The sequence below is a fragment of the Strongylocentrotus purpuratus genome, unplaced genomic scaffold (genome assembly GCF_000002235.5).
Source record: "Strongylocentrotus purpuratus isolate Spur 01 unplaced genomic scaffold, Spur_5.0 spur5_scaffold_21, whole genome shotgun sequence".
NCBI classification, from domain to species: domain Eukaryota; kingdom Metazoa; phylum Echinodermata; class Echinoidea; order Camarodonta; family Strongylocentrotidae; genus Strongylocentrotus; species Strongylocentrotus purpuratus.
The window spans coordinates 8,322,116-8,342,077 of record NW_022145607.1 but is presented as its reverse complement, the minus strand read 5'-3'; the positions used below and the strand labels follow the sequence as shown (position 1 = coordinate 8,342,077).

Here is a 19,962-nt window from a genome sequence, read left to right as displayed (position 1 = left end):
GTACTTTTATGGTAATATAAATTCAATTAGTAAATATATAATAGAAAACAAGCGCATGTAATTTATATATATGCTACTATACTTTTATTCATGTATGATGACATCAGCTTTAAAAAATCAATGCATTCTTTTATATAATTTCTGATTTACCACTCAGATCGGCTTTCACTGTAATCAAACGCTGTCTGGAACATTGTAACTGCCCTAGTAAGTTTGTCTATTAAACATTCAACACCCATGTGTTTTATTTTGAAATGCACCACTATTGCTGGAACTTTCGGACGAATGAATTTTCATTAGAACAAGAAATGTCCCCATAATGGAAGAGAGAGAGAGAGATACTCGTGTTCAACTACGGGAGCCAGGATGGAGAGCAATGAACTCAGACTCTACACAAACAATTCTTGCAGGTCTCGTTATGAAGAATTAAAAAAATGAACAGTGAAAAATGTTCATATATTATAAAATTATATTAGTTAAAACAAAACAAATCTAAACTCCTGTGCCTTTTACCAATAAAGAGATCCTTTGATGGAAATTTCACATCGATAGTACATCATCTTTATGTTTGGGGCGGGGGATGAGGGTCAGAGGTGATGATGGATTAAAAATGAATAGATTTTTTTTAAATATGAAAAATAGTTTTCAGATTATCAAATCTCTGGCAGATTAAAACAATTCATACTCTCATATAGTGACTTTTCTTTTTATAGATCTTTTAGTATTTTGGGTGTGCCGCCTATTCCTGTTTCATCCCATACCAGCATAACAAATGTTCAACTTCTTTCAAAAGGTTTTTTAACTAAACTCTCCTCGTCTTTCTTTCTCAAATGCACAATATAAACTTGTTCCTTAGAAGAGTTCCTATATACCCCTATTGCTGGAACTTTCGGACGAATGAATTTTCATTAGAACAAGAAACGGAAGAGAGAGAGAGAGAGAGAGAGAGAGAGAGAGAGAGAGATACTCGTGTTCAACTACGGGAGCCAGGATGGAGAGCAATGAACTCAGACTCTGCACAAAAAATTCTTGCAGGTCTCGTTATGAAGAATTAAAAAAATGAACAGTGAAAAATGTTCATATATTATAAAACTATATTAGTTAAAACAAAACAAATCTAAACTCCTGTGCCTTTTACCAATAAAGAGATCCTTTGATGGAAATTTCACATCGATAGTACATCATCTTTATGTTTGGGGCGGGGGATGAGGGTCAGAGGGTACATGGACTAAAAATGAATAGATTTTTTTTAAATATGAAAAATAGTTTTCAGATTATCAAATCTCTGGCAGATTAAAACAATTCATACTCTCATATAGTGACTTTTCTTTTTATAGATCTTTTAGTATTTTAGGTGTGCCGCCTATTCCTGTTTCATCCCATACCAGCATAACAAATGTTCAACTTCTTTCAAAAGGTTTTTTTTAACTAAACTCTCCTCGTCTTTCTTTCTCAAATGCACAATATAAATTTGTTCCTTAGAAGTGTTCCTTTTATATACTCTGCATTTTATAAAATTTTCAAATTTCATTACATTCATGTTCGAAAAAAAGACAAATAAATTTAAAACTTGAAACTTGAAAATTGTAGATTATAATAATATTATGGGCACTCCGCCCTCTCATATCATACAAGTACTTTTTCTCTTGTATCGGACGTTTTGAAGACTCCATAAATTGAGTAGCAGTGATGTTGTTGAACGTCTAGGTTCCACGTAGTTGAGGTGAAATTTCCATACGCCTAATACAAACATCAACTCGGCCGCACCGCCCCCGTGCGCTATCTTCGGTAACACCGTAAAGCCAGTAGCTCGCTGCGTAATACTCGGAGCTCGAATAAGCTCATTCTGCAACTCGACTGTGAACTCAGCTGACATCCATGGCATGTTGATGTCGTAGCAAAGGCCGCAAAGCTCACGATTCGACGTCGACTGACCGCGACAGTCGTCGTCTGCATTGAATAGTTTATCCTGGATGCTGGGAAGCGCTCCTGAGTCTGAGACTGAGAGCGACCACTGACTCGGTCAGTGTGCAGGACAGGTGTGACTTTGAATTTGTCACAATTAGCACAGCAGTTAGCAGGTTAGCAGTGTCAAAACACAAGTCCATTTTCGGAGAATCATATCTCATCTGAGAAAAAAAGTCTGATAATATTCATAGCGGATTATTCAAATCATCATGGCTGCTGCAGCTGGAGCGGCTGCTGGAAACGAACCTCTGCAGAGAAAGGACTCGAAGAGTATTTTACCTGATGGGTAAGAACCAATAATTAATCAGATTAAGTCAAGAAAGCGTACCTTTTTAAAATATGAAGATAGTCTAGATCCTTGTGCAAAATGTGTAATGTCGTGCAATCGTTAGCCTTAGTTATTGTAAGAGTGAGACTGAGTGATCATTTAGACTTTTAGTAGACAAGTGAAATTGCAGAATTTTCGAACAACGGGAGGGGATTAAATGAGGTTCAGGGATTTTTTTGGGCGTATTTGCTTGGACAAATAAATAGACCAGTTTTTATCACAATGACATATTCAATCGACACTGTTATTGTTAAGTCAAGTGTTAGTGTTACTGTTATTGTTAGTGTTATATAAAGTTCTAATTGTAGGCTGTGTGAAGCATGTAATTTATTTGCAGTGTAAACGGCCTATATTTCACATTATTTCATCCCCAAAAATGCATGATAGCAGAATGTCTGTCTGTGGGGATGTTGATTGTTGGCTCTTGTACTTTTTTTCCTGTTTCATTTTGTATATACGTACATGTATACAACTATACATGTACTGTACATGCCGTGTGTCCGTACAGGTTGGTTATCCAGACAGTTGATTTCAAACATTTATTTGAAGGAGTTTACACTTTACAAGCAATGCTTCATAAATCTTTTAAGCCTTAAGTTGGACAATATTAATTATAATTATAAAGGACAAGTGATGGTCACTGCCATTAAATGCTTACATTTTTTGTAAAGCACAACATGACAGCTTTTATGTAACAGAGGCTTGAGGATTTCACTGACGATTGAGAATGCAACCTAATTTAAAAAAAAAAGATCTTTTAAAGTTTTATTTCCTCTAGTTTTTTAATATTGTTAATTTTTTTCTCATAAAGCTACCAAAAGTTTGGTAAAAATTTAAGAGATCAAGAGATGTTTAGCTATTTGTGTAACTGGACCAGCATCTCTCATTTATTTATTTATTTATCAATTAATCTATTTATTTATTTTCAGTATCCTGAAGCTGCCCTTTTTTTTGGGGGGGGGGGGTTCGAGTGATTTGGGGTTTCTGTAAACTAACTTTGGAGCCATAGCTTATGTTATGTTTTAAAAAATATTTACATGTACATGCACGTCTATTTTTATGGTAAACTGTTTCGTGTGCATAGTGCCAAAAGAGTCCACAACAACTCATACTAATGCTATGGTCACATAACCCAAAAGTAGTCTGCTCGGCGGCCGAGCGGCGAGTTTTTAACCAATTCTGCCCGGCGGCTGCCCGGCCACCGAGCGGCGGCCGCCCAGGCACCGCTCGTTTTTAGGGCATCGCTCGGTCGCCGCTGAAGTTTTAGCGCGGAGTTAAAATTTGGGCGGCGCCTGCTCACTTTTCACTCGCCGCCCAAAATACGCTCGGTGCCTGGGCGGTCGCCGCCCGGGCACCGACCTAATCGCTGGGCGATGCCTAATTCCAGCAGCGACCGAGCAGGCTACTGATCGGTCGGTCGCTGCTCTGATTTGTGACCATAGCTTAACTTACAGAAAATTCTATGGTACAGGGAAAAAAATTAATTTAAACAATTTTGGGGGCTACTTTTCAACCTTGCTTGCATGAAAATAACACTCTTTAAATTGTTTTGCATTGAACTCTAATACTCTATGCAAATTTTGGGGGGCTCTTTTATGACTTTCTGGGGCTCTTTTTGGCATGTCTGCAAGCATAAACTTTGTTCTTAATTTCTTAAAGATTGTCCACCCACCCATCAATCTACATGTACATGTACATAGAACAAATAAATGACCAGTGAGAGTAGTGTTTTATACTCCATATACACCTTTCCTCCTGTTAGTATACAGCACATAGAAGCGCATCCTTGGTCTCCAATACTAATTGCTGTCTTCATAAGATAGCTGACATACCACCAGATACTTGCGTCACAGCGCTAATACACCCTCTGCCAACACTTTCAACCTTTCCCCCACCCTCGCTCTCCCTTGTCCACCGGACCAGTCGTCCTAATCTATAATCCTGGCTTGATTCCTAATTAAGCCAGCAGCCTCATAGCCAACTGTCTGCCCCAATCAATTAAGGTTCCACCATTGGAATACAGCTCTAGAGAGACAACTCATTACTGTCATTGTGCAGAAGTTTCTGACAACTAGAGTATAAATGAGCTGATTGCCATTTTTGGGAATATCTGTTCAGAAATGATATTCATCATCACATCATCAGTTCAGGGCCAGCAGAGCATTTACTCTGTGTTAAAGTATATGAGTTAACACCCCCCTCTTGCTCCAAACAGACGATGCATGCATGTACATGTACTGTATTGCTGTACCATGCAAAATGCTACAAGTTCACTTGCCCTCTAAGAAATAAAATAAGAGAGTGGAGAGGTTATGTTTGTTGACAGACCAGCATGCTAAAATATCATTGGCTACTAGCCAGAGAATATCTTGCTTCATACATAAAGTATGTACACTTCGTTGGGGAATCTTAGAGATTGATGGGCAAGAATACAACAGATCTCTCAGAATAATTAAAGTTATTTCTTGGGTTAAAAGTACTTTCTAAACAGAGCTAATGCCCCTCTAGCTCTCAGCAAACTGGATCACTTCAGTGTGCTCATTTTCCATCAAAATTTGTAGAAAGTGAACTTTGTGTAAAATTGGAATATTTAAACATGGAAGGGGCATGGGTGAACTAACTAATTATCATAATCATATGCAATCAATCCAAATCATTCGCAAGTCCTTCAATCAATCGCAAGTTTGCAGTCTCCTACATGTATCTCTTACATTTATGCTCTCTCTTAACAGTCGCAATTAATTTGAGACGTATATGAACTCTTTATAATCGTTATTTTGATTTATTGTTTATCTATCATCTATATTTCTTTGTTTGTTTGTTTATTTTATTATCTATTTTTTAAAATTTATTTATTTATTCTCTCATTTTTTCATTCATTTGTTTATTTTTTTAAATTTATTTAATGTTATTAATATTTATCTTTTTGGGTATCAAGCTGCATGACTCTAAATGGTCTTACCGTGCCTCCAACTTGGGAGAGCTGAAAGATACCATTACATCTGAACTTAATGAAATACACTGAAATTTGTAGAGCCATGTGAGCTTAGCAATGGCAGATGGGACAGGATTTATCTCAGTCGTTAATGCAGTAAATTAGTTCACTCCAGGGACGTCCATTTGAAGTAATGCTTGTTTAGCAAGATGTCATTAACGGCTTACCTGGAAATTGAAAGGCACTTAGATGAAGTAGAGGTTGTTTGTTCAGGATTTAATGCGCCGCTGATTTATTTTGTACTTGTCACCTACAGTGGAGCCAGATTTTTTGTAGGGTTGGGGGGGGGGGGTCAATGTAAGTCAGTGTAAGCAAAGTTGCTGACAAATTGAAAAGTAATGTTGATATTATGTACAGGTATTTTACATACTGTACATATTCCTTTAGATTTTTTTAAAGAATATAATGATACTAATTAATGATAATCGTGTTGATGGTAATGACAAAAAAACTTGATTTGTTATTACTCATACATTTATTTTGCACCATAGTGACTGTACATTTTTAATCTTTTTATAGCCTTTTAACATAACTTCTAACTCAAATTGGTTACAAACAGTTGGACTTCTTTCACAATCAAGAGAATCTTTAAATTTTATCTGCGGCTGATGTGCTGTTATTTGCAATACCTACAGGCAAAATGAGAAGTTTACACAATTCATTAGATTGTAATTTGTTTTTAACCTTTCAAATACAACTACAAAAACATTCAGCTATTCCATCTCTGCGAGCCCCTACAGATATATATTCAGCTAAAGATTCGTAATGATGCATACATGTATATTGCATGGATGTGTGTTTGAGGGTAGAATTTTGATGAGGAGATGGGGAGAGAATTAGAATTTGAGAAGGAGAAGGGGTGAGAGATAAGAAACACAGGAATGAAAGAGAGAGAAAAGGAGACAGAACAAATGCCGAAGGGGAACATACATACTGTACATGTATGTCGTGGGAATTACAGTAGAGTAGGCATTTTCGTGGCTGTTGGAAATCTAGTCTCGTAGGAGAAAAAGATCTGAAGTTGATTTGTTGTGAGTCGTAACAGTGACAGGAAATAACACATAAATTTTAGTCAGTCTTGACGGCTGCATAAATTGTCTTCAGCCAATTTAAGAGCTGTCATAAAACGCCCTCTAAAGTAAATGAATGCAATCCTTGATTTTGCGTCGATCATTGGGAGTTTTACCCAGAATTTACTCAATAATTGAATTCAATTCGATTCAGTTTGTTTAACATCTCTTTAAGACATTGAAATAACAATGCAAAGTAGAGCAATTTAAAAGTAAATGTACACCATGACATATGATAATAACAAGAATCTAAAAATATAACAATGAATATATTGTCTTTTTCTCCTGATAGCCAGTGCCCTTTAAATTTAATTAGTGTACATTGTACATGTTGCATTGTGCAGTGCATACATGTAGCTTTATGTGCATAGCTTTATGTAGAGGTGTTGTGGTGTAGTGGATAAGTCTCCGGACTGTTTGAACCCATACATGTAGGTACGGGGTTCGAAACCTGCCAAGGCACTACGTAATATCTTTGGCAAGACATTAATCTACATACAGTGAATGCATCACTCAATCGAGGTGTAGTATAAGTGGGTACCTGGTAGAATTCATTCCTTGAGTGCATTGAGCATTACAGTCACCAGAGCTAAAGCTGGGGTAATAATATTCAGTCCTTGGAAGTGCATAGAGACGTTATGTCATAATGTGATATGCGCTTTACAATAGTGGTATATTATTATCATTATTATGGAGATACATGTAAATCTCATTTAAATTGAAATTCAGCAAGAACTGTCAGAATTGATGAATGTTGGATTATTCAAGGGATCGAGCCAATGAATAATCAACAAGTGATCAATAGATCTCATTCTCATCTGTGCAGTACCTGTACTTAAACTGGCTGAATGATCAGATACAGGTCAAATTGTCTGTAGACTCACTAGTCACTATGATAATACATGTACAGTAGCTCTATTTTCAACATGCTTAACACTTGTGTTGAATAACATTAAGATGGTGACTAACTGACTACATTTGAACATGTACATGTACATGTAGCTCACATTATCATGTTTTTTATTTTATAGAACTACAATGTACTGTAGGATACATGTACAAATGTAACACCAATTGGAATCTCATTTCTGTATTTTGCATTGACCGTTTAGAGCCAGAATGGCATTAAACCTATTTCTTTTACAATGAATTCAAGTCCTTCTTGCTTTTAAGAGATGATATGGATAATAAAACTTGAATCTTAAATACTCAGGAATGAGCTGATTAGATATTGTCATCAAAATTAGCATTCCATGAGGCAGGGCTGCAGACACGCAGACAACCGATAAACATTGATGAGATCACTTATGCAGGCTGATAAACAGCATGTAAATCATGATATGAATCAATTACGCCCATCACTCGTCAAGGAGATTACCGTACATACCCCCAGGGAGTGTTACCATACTGATATTAATCAGTGATCAGGGTTTCTAATTAGGCTCAGGTGATGAAAGGACATGCTTGACTGCACATTGATTTGACATGTTGACTGTGTACAATTTTTCTTTGTACAGTATGTTGGCTTATTTATAATTAGGTAACTAATCATAGCAGAGAAAGAAATACTTGCCAATAAGTTATGAAAAAAATAGATTGCCATTTTAATTACATGTACATGTGTGCTGTGTATTACTGAATATTGTTTGTATCTTATTTATATACTTTAATAATCATTCATCATTTTCCTCTTTCTTTAAAATGAAATTGGTTGCATTTTCCTCCCGGCAGATGAGTGTATAACAAAATAACTCTGAATAAATGCTATGTCAGTATGCATTGTTCATTATACAACTGGCAACTTTTAAACCAATTAAGAAACTCGAACAGTAAGGGATTTAACATGAATTCAGATGAAAAGAGATGGGAAAGAATGGAATTTTTTTTAAAAGGTGGAAATAATTGAAACATAAAAACAATGCTTTCACATCTACTGTAGATCAACTCTTGAGAACCAGAAAGTACTTAACCCCTTGACTTCTGAATTCTCATATTCCCATAGGCTTAATGCAGGGACCACTAGGTTCCTGTATGCAACGGGTTTGTTTCCAAGTTATATTATTGCCTGGGCCCATCTGGGTCTCATCAAATGATGCATTATGTGGGTGTGTATCTATTACATGTATATATTACAGAGCGCAATAATTTGTTAGTACTTTGGCCTTTTGGATACATTGGTTACATGTTCATGTACATGTAGGTCCTGATGAACATACAGTGTACACGTATTAAACATAACATTTATCAAACATATTTTGTTATGTCCTTCAGATAGTCTTGGGATTTCTGAGTATAACTTAAGTTTTGAGATCTTATGGCATGGATTTTGCCAACACTTAAACATTACCATCATTTGTATCACCCTCCACTCAAACTACATGTACTGAAGGCAAATTTATTCACCTGAATTTGTTTTTTGTTTGTTTGTTTGCTTTTGTTTACAAAAACTACTAGTATAATTTTTAACTTCTAGTGTGACTTATACGACTCTCTTCACAGCGTATAATAGCTGCAGTGTACTTTTCTACACATGTACAGTAGTAACCGATGCAGTCCTAGAAATTATCTGTAAATGGCAAGCAGGTTTGCTGCTCAGTGTGGTACGACAGAGATAGATTTGTGGATTTGGAAATTCAATTTCGCATTTGATGCGCTGCGTAATAGCTTGTATTCGATGTTGACATGGCTAAGTAGAGATGATGCGTACAACAGGTGCAGGGAAAGGGATGGGGGAGTGAAGATGAAACTGAGAGGATCTGCTCAAATTATCATCGTAGAAAAAGCTCAATTGATGGAATGAGATGTCCTTTTACTTGAAATAACTCGAGATTACACCCAGTAGAAATTGATTGTGAGAAAAAGAATGAGCAGATTCCCACAGGCTTTCATTCTTTAACCTTTCTGCTGCCAACAAGTTAACATACAGTCTATACAGTACATGTACATTTACACTGTACATTCAATTCTAAAGTATTTCTTGAGACATATATATGTAAAATTTTCATGTCAATAAAATCAGTGTTACTGTTCCACAACAGGATGGTGCCATTATATCAAACAAAACAATTTATAACCCAGTTTTCATGGCCAAGGAAAAAAAGCAATCATTCTGCAAGAAAGGATCAAGAAACGAGTGAGGGAAAGAGAAAGAGAAAATGAAAACGATGAGAGAAGAGTGGGGGAAGGGTCAAGGGAAGGGGGGTTGAGAGAACACAAAAAGAGGAGATGACCACACAAGAAATGTAAAAAGTACAGTGTAAGGTCTGTGAACAGTCTTGTTGCTTTGGTCATAATGATGAAGAGTAGAGAACGGTTCTGTCAGAAAGCAGTAGATATGCTATGAATTAATATGAGACGCTATGTAGTAGCCTGCAGATTGATGGCGCGACAGACAGAGAGAGAGAGAGAGAGAGAGAAAATGGAATAGAGAATGAGGGAGAGAGAAAGAGAGGAAAGATATATGTACATGGGTACTGTACTATAGCTGAGGCTAGATGGGGAGAATTTTAAAGGAAACTTGGAATTCTTGTAGCAGAAAGGTAGTTTGAATGATTCTCTTTTTTTTGGAGGGGGGGAGGGATACAGTTACCATATTGATGTAGTCTCATATCACAACGTGGATGAATCTTAGCGAAAACGTCAGAAAGAAACTTAAAATCAAGGCTTTCCTACAACTCTTTCTATATTCCTAAGGTCATCTCTCTCATTCTCTCGCTCTCTCTTTCTCTCTCTCTCTCTCTCTCTCTTTCGTTCTCTCTCTCTCTCTCTCTCTCTCTTTTGTTCTCTTTCTCTCCCTTTCCCACTCTCTGTCATTACATAACTCTTTGTTAAAAGACTTTCCCCACTCACAAATATGAATTAGGTTTTTGTAGAGTAAATCACAGTTTTAGGTGACTGCAAATTCCTTTAAAGACCCATTGAAAGAAAATTCCTCAGACTCTTGTTATTGCAGTCATTCTTACATATTGAAGGGATTATATTTTCATTCACCGAACATTTACATGTATCAGCATTCTGCAGATGTCTACACGTACACGTACATCATTAAGACAGATTGCTAATATGACTGTACATGTACCTGACTTGTATTAGCAATTTTCCTTCTCTACTGCGCATGTTAGAAGAAAATGTTGCCTTAATGTGTTTTTCTTTTTAATACCAACATTCATTACAGTACATGCTGATAAGAGAGTTGCAAATCAAACTGAACTTTACTTTCTTGGTGAACTCTGGCATACGTACATTGTATTCTAATTTCTCGATATCTGTACTTTGCCTCTGTCTTCATATTTATTAGATTTGAAATGTTTGATTACAGATTAATTGAGGACATCGAAGAATTGAAGACCTGTTATTATGTTGGGCTTCTCTGCTGTATAGTTTAAATGTCATAATTCATTTAGAGAATAAATTTGTATTCAATCTGTCATTTTGAAGCTACATGTACCTGATTTCTAGATGAAGACTTAGAAGATGAGGAAATAATGCAGTACTGCTCTCATAAATGCAACATTGAACAGACAGAAATGCCAAATTATCTTCAAAAGAAAAGAAGGGAAACTTCTTCACTCTCCCTATAAGAATCCAGTGCATTTTATCTGGGGTACATCCAATGCTCCTGCAGCGATGGCTCTGCAGTCAATTTTGTTTACATCGATCAAATTTGTAAACTTGAATTACTTAAACGTAGCCCTAAGCCTAATCCAAACCTGATTGCAACCTTAATCCTTTATTTTTTATGTAATTAAGTCTGGAGAAATTGTCTGCTCTCTGCTAAAAGGACACTAATGCCTTGTACTGCCAATGGTTGTAATGTCCTTTTAGCAATGAGATGATGTGCAATCACCTCATGTTTAGGTTCATATAGTAAATAACTGAACATTAAGAATAGAAATGTTTAAGAGTAATTATTGAGGTATTGTCTTAGATGTACCTGTAGATAATGATAAGAATCACTAAACTGAATCCAAGAATACATTGATGCTTGACTATAGGGCTAAGGTCAATCTGTTGAAGCATCTCCGACTGAAATGTGAAAGTTCATATGGTGTGCCGATCTATCTGGCAGGGCAGTGATTAAATCTATTCTGCTATGTATAAGCACTTCATCCAAGGAGCAAAGCTATTTTTAAATAGATACCCTTACAGTAAAAGTAAGAGTTCCTATAATAATATAACACTATATGTAGGTAGATCTGATAAGAATGACTAAAGCAATGTGATACAGCAGTGAGAAAAAAATACACAGGGGCTCAGGGCGAATAAGCCCCCGAAATACCAAAAAGAGCCCCCCAAAAAATTTGCGTAGAGTTCAATGCAAAACAAATTAAAGAGTGTTATTTTCATGCAAGCAAGGTTGAAAAGTAGCCCCCCCCCCCCCAAATTTTTTAAATAATTTTTTTTCCTGTTCAGATGCAGTCGAGATCAAGATTCCAACAAATATTGAAATTAATTGAAATGCACTGTAAGGAAACAGATGGTAGAGAATATCATGATAAGGGGAGCTGTATTCTTGTCTTCTCATCTTTTGGACTGATTTCAGCAGCATTATTTTTTTCTATGTATTTAATCAAATTAAGCATCATGATGACATGAAGTACTACACTTACAATGAATTATCGCATCATTATCTCCTGAAGACCTGTAAACTCAATCTAATTAGTTAGCAACATCGATCCGAAGAGAGTCAAATGCATCCGAACCAGTACTTGTGGTATACATGAATATGTATGAATGGGACTGTACTAGGAGAGTGAGATGTAATGCGCATCTTTAATTGACTTGTACATCGTCACATAGCTGGAGTGGCCTGGGCAGTGTAGGCTACTCTGCTTCCACAACACTGCAATCCAAGACATACATTATTCTAAGCTTCCTGCACTTCCTCCTGTTGGCTACATATCATCTACGGTGAGCTACAGTGTAGAAGGGCATTGGGACATATCTTATTACATAGAGATAACAACCTGCTTGCTCTCAGCAGACGACTTTTAGGTGTAAAAGGTCAAACATCCACTTTTGATTTTTGTAAAGCAGGAACTTGATTTAACATTCATTTGAATGCATACATTGTACTTTTAAAATGTAGGTTGTACGTCCCTTCACAAAATTATTTTGTATTAAGACTTCTCAGATTTTTTAACAAAGCAGTTTGTTCAGAGAGGGAGAGAGAGAGAAGGAAAATAAAAAAGGAAACAAAATATGGGGGAGGGGGTATTTACATGTAGGGGCTAGTCAGGCGCTAGTTGGCCACGTTGACCAAAATACACTGTATAATCATTAGAAATTTTTAAAAATTGCTTTCAGGTAACACTAGGATTTACTACACTGTAGATGTTTCAATTATCTTCTTTGGTGCCTGGAAAATGTATTTGAAGGCCTTTAACTATAAAAATTCAAGACAAATTTTGCATAAAAAGTTCAGGTATCATGTTGTGAGAAGATGGTGGCCCTAAATGTATATAGATTTCAAAACCGACGTGCCTTGGAATATCCTTTATCAACGAAATGAAACAAAGTCTTGTGCATCGAAGGCAACTATAATGATACAAACAGTCTGTTCTCTGCAATGTTTTATCATACTTGTAGAAGACATGGTACCTGTTCCTTTCTTGGCCCCAACCTCATGCTGGTCATAATGGCTGATGAAACCCGAAGATAAGGTCACCAGTCATCAAAGAGAAGTTTACTGATCTATGCCATCGCTTTAGATTGGGATGTGAGTGAGCGCAGGCAAATAGCAATGATTGATTTTATGTCTTTCCCCACGATTGCATCTGGACATTCATAGGGCTTATATGACTAGAGCAGATGAGCTTTAGAAATGCATCAATGACTATGATAATATTCTTGTTTACTTAATAACTTTTATCCCTTGTGACTTCAATTTTTACTTTTCGATGTAATCATTATCAACTTCAAGTCAAGTAGGCTACAAGCATAGAAATGAACATTCAACAATATTCTTTTAAATCTAGAAATGAAAAATTCAGTAGTATTTTTTCTTATTATTGTATAGAAATGAACAGCTCAATAATGTCTTAGAATACAGAAATGAAAAATTACTCAGTATCTTTAAACTGTAAAAGACTTTTAACACACAGGCCTTAAGCGAGGCAGGTATGCAGTGTACCTCATCCATAATACTGTCTGTTGAATCCCATTATATTCCAATCGCTACAGCCGAGATGTGCATTGGTAAACAATGAATATTACAGTAATGTTACTCACAGAAGAATAAAATTCAAGTGTGGAATATGCTCGTATTTCTTGGTGGTGGAAAAGAATAAAGATTGTTATAAAGTCTTGATCTAGTCGAGATATGAACTTGTTGAGAAGAGTGATGCCGCACATACGGATTAGAACAGATTTAGTAGATTCATATTTAGAAACATTTAAAGGTATCCTTCTTGTAAAAATCAAATACATTTGAATAATGCATAATACATTTGATAATGCCACAACTAAGATTCTATTCCTTGTTTGATGCCAGAAATCTTTCAAAGGAAAATAAGCTTTAAATTGGCAACACATGGAGAGGTTCAAAATGACTGGGGTTTTTTTAAAATTAAAAACTGTCTGTTGCTCAACTTTGCTGCAAAGTTATTCCCCAATATATATATATATTTTTCTGAGACATTACATTTTATTAGAACAATGTAGCATTATAAGAATTATATGATTGTTGCCAATTTTTAGAGAAATAAAATGTCTTTAATTTAATCCTTAAAAAAATTTGTCCTCGAAAGGTTTAGAAGCAATGGTCCATCAGCTCGATTGCTGCAAGGAAATCTATATTATCTTGATATCAATGAAAGACTTTAGCTTCAACAAGGCTTCATTCATTCATATGCTTCTCAAGAAGGTACTCTGAAGCCCTTTTGATTTCCAGCTATTTTAAAGATGATGCTTATTTTTACTGCATGCCCATCATGACATGAATGATAGTTTGTAGTGGCAGCAGTTGTCACATGTTTGGAGTGGTTCATGATTTATCTAGCGGTGTGGAGTGCAGGTACTTGCATCTCTGAGTATGTCTGGAAGTGCATATTGTCAGTTGAGAGACAGAAGGTCTTTAACTTACAGGTATTTGCCTTTATTATACAGAGTTAATGGTCTTTTGGCTCTAAACAGCTGATATGGTATTAACGATTGGGGATAGTTGGCTGTCTCGTTCTGAGGTATCAATGCAGTGATGTATTGAAATAAAGTACATCTGTTATTAGGAGATTAATACAAAATACTATTTGGGTCTTTTGCCCTGTACATTATCTGCTGAGAACAAGTAGCCACTATTATTATTATTATTATTCAAATCCATGATCACAGATTTAATGCCATTCTGGTTGTCAGTGGATGCTATTTAGTTGATCATGATTCTAACTTTGCATTGTCTACCCTCATCCCAAATAATGGTTTATTGCCAAATTTTGTAGCAGTTCGCATCAATAATGTTAAAGAAGGAGAGACAATGCACTTATTAGAAATAAAATACTTGATATAAAGATACTCTGGGCATTTTAGTAATGAACGAAACATCACCATACAGTATATTGAAGTAAGGTCATCAGAATGAGGGAATGTTCAATGAAATGTGAATTACGCTACATTAGTCTTACAAGCTTACACATAAATAATTGGAAATGCCCAAAGAGATGAGCTGATACAAGCCTGTCATTCTGTATTGCCCTTTTCACATCTGCTATTAAGCCATGTTCATATCCGCTTGGCCATGTTCATACATGTACATGTATCTGCAAATACCGCAATAAGGCCACTATGCATCGATTAGTGATTTTCCTTGGTTTCCTTTCATTCATGTACATGTAACAGAGGCAATACAACGTCCACGACATTACCATAATATTCATCCCTTGTAAGCTCCCATTCATACTAGCAGCAGCGGTAATATATTATTCGCTGTGATTTGCGCTTACCGCTTCGCATCGTTTTGTGGTTACTTAGCACGGAATATGCATTATGTATTTTGGCCAAGGGCAGAATCTCAGATTGTAAGATACATGTATACTTTGCCTTCTTTAACTGCTAAAGCCATAAATGTTACTCCTATTTTATACCTTTCACACATGTATGCTAGTTAAACATGTGGGTTAGGTAATGATGTTTTGTATAGATCTCTGAAGGGTAAAAATCCACAGAATCACTGACCATCGCTTAAAGCGTGAAGGACATGATCATAGAGACTTTCAAGAAATTGACCCTAGGTAATCGCAGTGGCCTTTTCCACCACTACAAGTGTCTGAACATTACATTGACATATTACAGTGTACATGATCTGAAGTTGACTTCTGTGGACAATACGATAGGGTATGGTTTCTTGCAAGTCGTTTGTAATCATGTTAATACCACATTATGTGGGCGTACATTCATACATCTATCTTTTTTCTTGGTAGCACACCTCTGCAAAATCAACAGCAGCTAAACTTGTGGCTATTGTGGTTAGGTACCGTTAGCAGATATGAGTGGTTGAAAGACACATACATGTATTCCTGAAAAAAAATGCTTTTATTGAACAATGTCCTACCCTTACTGAATATTTGACTTCATTCTTGGACCAAACACTATACCTAACCCTAACCTGAACCCTAAACCTTTGATTCAATAAAGTTTTGAAAGAAGGTGCATACTGGTATGTCAAAGCACATTAAATATGAACAGGGCTATTACATGTATGTCCCTGCAGTGTTGCATTTGTCCTTCCTTTCATTTCTCTCCCTCTCTCTCTCTCTCTCTCTCCCTCTGTCTCCTCCATACCTCCATCCCTACCTCCATCCCTCTCTCTTTCTCTCTCTATCTTTCTCTTCCTCCCTCCCCCTCTCTCCCTCCCTCTCTCCCTCTCCCTCCCTTCTCTCTCTCTCTCTCTCCCTCCCTTCTCTCTCTCTCTCTGTCTCTCTTCATCAGAGATGAGATTGGGCTGGTATACAAAGGGCACGGAACTGAGACATCCATGGCTTGCTTCAGGCTCTAACCGTCTGGTAGACTGACATACTATGCCAGGGAGATGTCAAGCGATGGGGCCATTAGGGCATAAGCCCATCTAAGCTTGACAAGCCTACAGGGGATTAAGCTAACTGCTTTCCAATATGTCATTTATGTGGCGGAAATTTGGGCGGGAGGAGTGAGTGACGTTTGGTACGCTAAAGCGAGCTAATGGATGATTATGCCATTTTGGATTATACTACCTGCATGCATGATCTATTAAATGTGACTAGACAATAAAGTTTGAGGAAGGAACAGACTTAAAACATTGAAACTACAGTCAAAGTAACATTAAAAGCTGGGTGTATCTTCTCATAGAAAATAGTGTATTGTAATCAGGCTTCTATAATAATAATACGCTAAGGCTCCGCGGGGGCGCGACGTCTCCGCCAGCCTTTGTATTTTATTGTTTTTTAATGAGATCGCCGACCCAAGTTGGTGCGGCTATCTCCTCCTGAACCCTCCCCTCGGGGTACCCGTGCCCGGTGCCATCGTCCGCGGGAGAGTCTACTCTGTGGAATTGGCTATACTCCGTCCGAGGTCCTCCTCCGTGTCGACGTCCAGGGCGAAAACAGACGCGATATGCATAATGCAGGATATGCGTGACGACAGAGATACCTCATGGATATTCAACATGACATCCGTAGACACACGACCGATGACCATCCACTCACATTAAGTTGCGTATTAAATGCACGACGCACAGGCTCGGGCTTACCCGAGTAAAGCATCTTTCTATAGGATATCCTTTGTATAGTAGCTGCACAAGCCACAGAGATACACACAAAGCAGGGCATGTGAGTTAAAGTCTCACCTCCCTGCACAAAGCTTCCCGTCCACGTCCAAACTTATAGGGACCTATTTCCATCATTATTGCCGCGATTTTTATATAGTTTTCATGAATGGAGGTATGACATCAAAGCTTATTTTGTGATTATTACGGCCATGCTACTAAATTTTGATCATCATTTTCTAAAGGAAAGTTTTCACAAGAAAACCATTGGACTGACAATTCAGTCGCAAGCTGCCTTCAGTCAACACAAAGTGCAGTGCTGCTGTGCGGTGTGTGTGAGTTGCGATGAGCTTGCAGGAAGCTCCAACACCGGGACCACGCACCGTAGGCGTCCGACGCCTGCGGCGCCTGTGTTGAGCTTCTTCCTGGAGTTACGCTGCAGTGTGTGTGAGTTCACCTAAGCTTGAGTCGAAGAGATTTGACACTTTGAAATTGTTATCTGTTCGTTTGCATCATTATTGCCGCGATTTTAATATAGTTTCGTGAATGAATAGATTTACGAAACCTGAGCTTAGAATTAGTAAAAGTATTACTAATGTCTACGTTTTTAAACGACTGTCTGATTTTCTTGTGAAAATTTTACTTTGAAAAATGATTATCGAAATTAATGGTCAGAAATAATCACAATCTAGGGTCTATATGTTACAGTTCTTGCATCAAATCAATGCATGAAAACTTAGTTATTGAACTAGATTTTTTTTTAAATAGGCAATTATGAAGCAGGAAGCCTAAAACCTTAGCCTACTAAACAAATCTCAACAAAGTGTAGGCCTTTCGTTTTTTATGAATTAATGAAAAAGTAGCCCCAGAAAAAAGAGCCCCCGAAAGTTGAAAAAGTAGCCCCCAAAAATTTGAAATGGAGCCCCCGATATGAAAAACTTAATTTTTTGCCTGCGCCCCCCTCTAGAATCCCGCGGATTTCCACGGGTCCTGAGTTGCGTGTATATATAATATAGGCGTGGGGTCCATGCGTTTCAAGGGCCATTAACCCCCAAAAGCTCGGAGGTTACGTTCTTCAAAGTTGGGGGGAGGGGGAGAGATCAGATCGCAGCGAGTTGAGTGTATATATATAATAGAGGCGTTGGGTCCACGGGTTTCAAGGGGCCATAAACCCCCGAAAGCTCGGGGGTTTTAGGCGTTTAATTAGGGTCAGATGAGCATATTTTTAATACTTTATTTGTGACATTGCGGGTGGGGTCAATACGTAGAGTTGCTTAGTGGTGCGTACAGCGTACCAACTACGCTGACCTACGTTACTATATGCTGAGGGACGGAAAGGGGTACGCAAGGTGAACGAAAACAATTCAACATGTTTACTTTTTTTGCGTACTTTCGGCGTAGAAACTTGACGCAAAAATTACGCCTTTTTGCGCAGAGAGTCCGCCTTTTTACGCAACAGTACGCTACCCTACGCCAGATCGACTAAGCAGTAAAAGCTTTCCACACAGTAAGCAACCATAAGCAAACCTGTACGCCAGCCTACGCATAACCTACGCAGGGACTATTTTCCCATTAATACGCAGCCTAATTTCTGCGTAGTCGGTACGCCACACTACGGAACTCTACGCAGTTCCAGTGGCTTAAAGAATAACTACCGGTACAGTTGGATTGTTTTTTTAAATTTAATGTAAGGCCAAATTAAAAAAAAAACATGCTTATAGCGTCCTGTTTTTTTTGAAAAATGGGAAGGAGGAGGCGCTTTTTTTTCTTTCAAAATGGCCGCTCCGTACATTTTCCCTGGCATTCGGGCTTTTTTTCAAGATGGCGGCCGACAATTTTTTTTTTTTCTTTTTTAAAATCAGAAATACTTTTTAGCAGTGCTTTTTATGTTTTTTTTCTATAAAAAAAAAAAAAATAGGAGGTGGCCCCCAAAAAGGAAACAGGCGGGGACGATGTTTTTTTTCTTTCAAAAAAATAAATAAATAAATAAAAATTTAAAAAAAAAAAAAAAAATAGGAGGCGGCCCCCAAAAAGGAAGCGGGCGGGGACGCTAAACATGTATATTTTTTTAAAGGCCTGAATGGCAAATAAAGTTCTTGGTGGTTTTAATTTAGACAGTCTCTATATATCCATTTACACCCCCCCCCCCACCCCGCCCACCTCTAGAATCCCGCGGATTTCCGCGGGTCCTGCTAGTTTTAAATAATTCTACCGTGGATTGAATATATATATTTTGACACACTCCCTCTATGTAAGCAACCAAGAAGAAGGATACTTTGATACAAATAATCAAGATTTGCCTACAGGAGAAGTCTTAGAGTTGCCAGTCAGTGTTTGTAGTGTCTGATCATTTAAACAAATTTACAATTAAGAAAAATGTTATCTTTGATTGGATTTCCCTCAAAATATCACTCTCTGTGTTCTCTAATAGTTTTTGTTATTATGAAACCAAGAAGAGGCAAGAAAGGAATTCCCCTTTCATGAAAGGGTTTCTCTTAAAAATTATACCTTAAATATATGTTCTACGCTGTAGTGGGCCGTAGGTATGTTTGTTATTCCATTTAAGAATAGGGTGGCCCTAAAGATGAAATGCATCAAGTCTTGTATTTTTAAAAACTTTTTTCTGGGAGATACATGTACAGCAGGGGAATGGGCGGGATGAAGTCAGTATGAGTGATGAAGATGATAGGCTATGAGCCGCTGAGGAGCCCAAGGTCCTTGTACACATCCATCATCCGTATGACAGCTGGATGTCGGTTAAGAGAAAAACCATTTAGGAGGGTTGGAAGGATCTCAAAGTACTTGTAAAATCTCCCTTGTGTACATCAACATTTTTCTTGATGTAGCATGTGCATGTACAAGACCAGTA

The 19,962-nt window shown here is 37.3% G+C and overlaps 1 protein-coding gene across 2 annotated transcripts in view; it reads left to right on the top strand.

Annotated features, from left to right (window-relative positions):
• Nucleotides 1–1,662: 1,662 nt before the first annotated feature.
• Nucleotides 1,663–19,962, top strand: part of LOC577740 (biotin--protein ligase) — a 48,178-nt gene continuing 29,878 nt past the window's right edge. Inside the window, exon 1 of one of the 2 annotated variants that reach the window (XM_030994948.1) lies at nt 1,663–2,254. The gene's annotated coding sequence lies outside the window, so the exon portion shown is untranslated. The remainder of the gene's footprint in view (nt 2,255–19,962) is intronic. The other variant, XM_030994950.1, reaches the window with a different exon arrangement.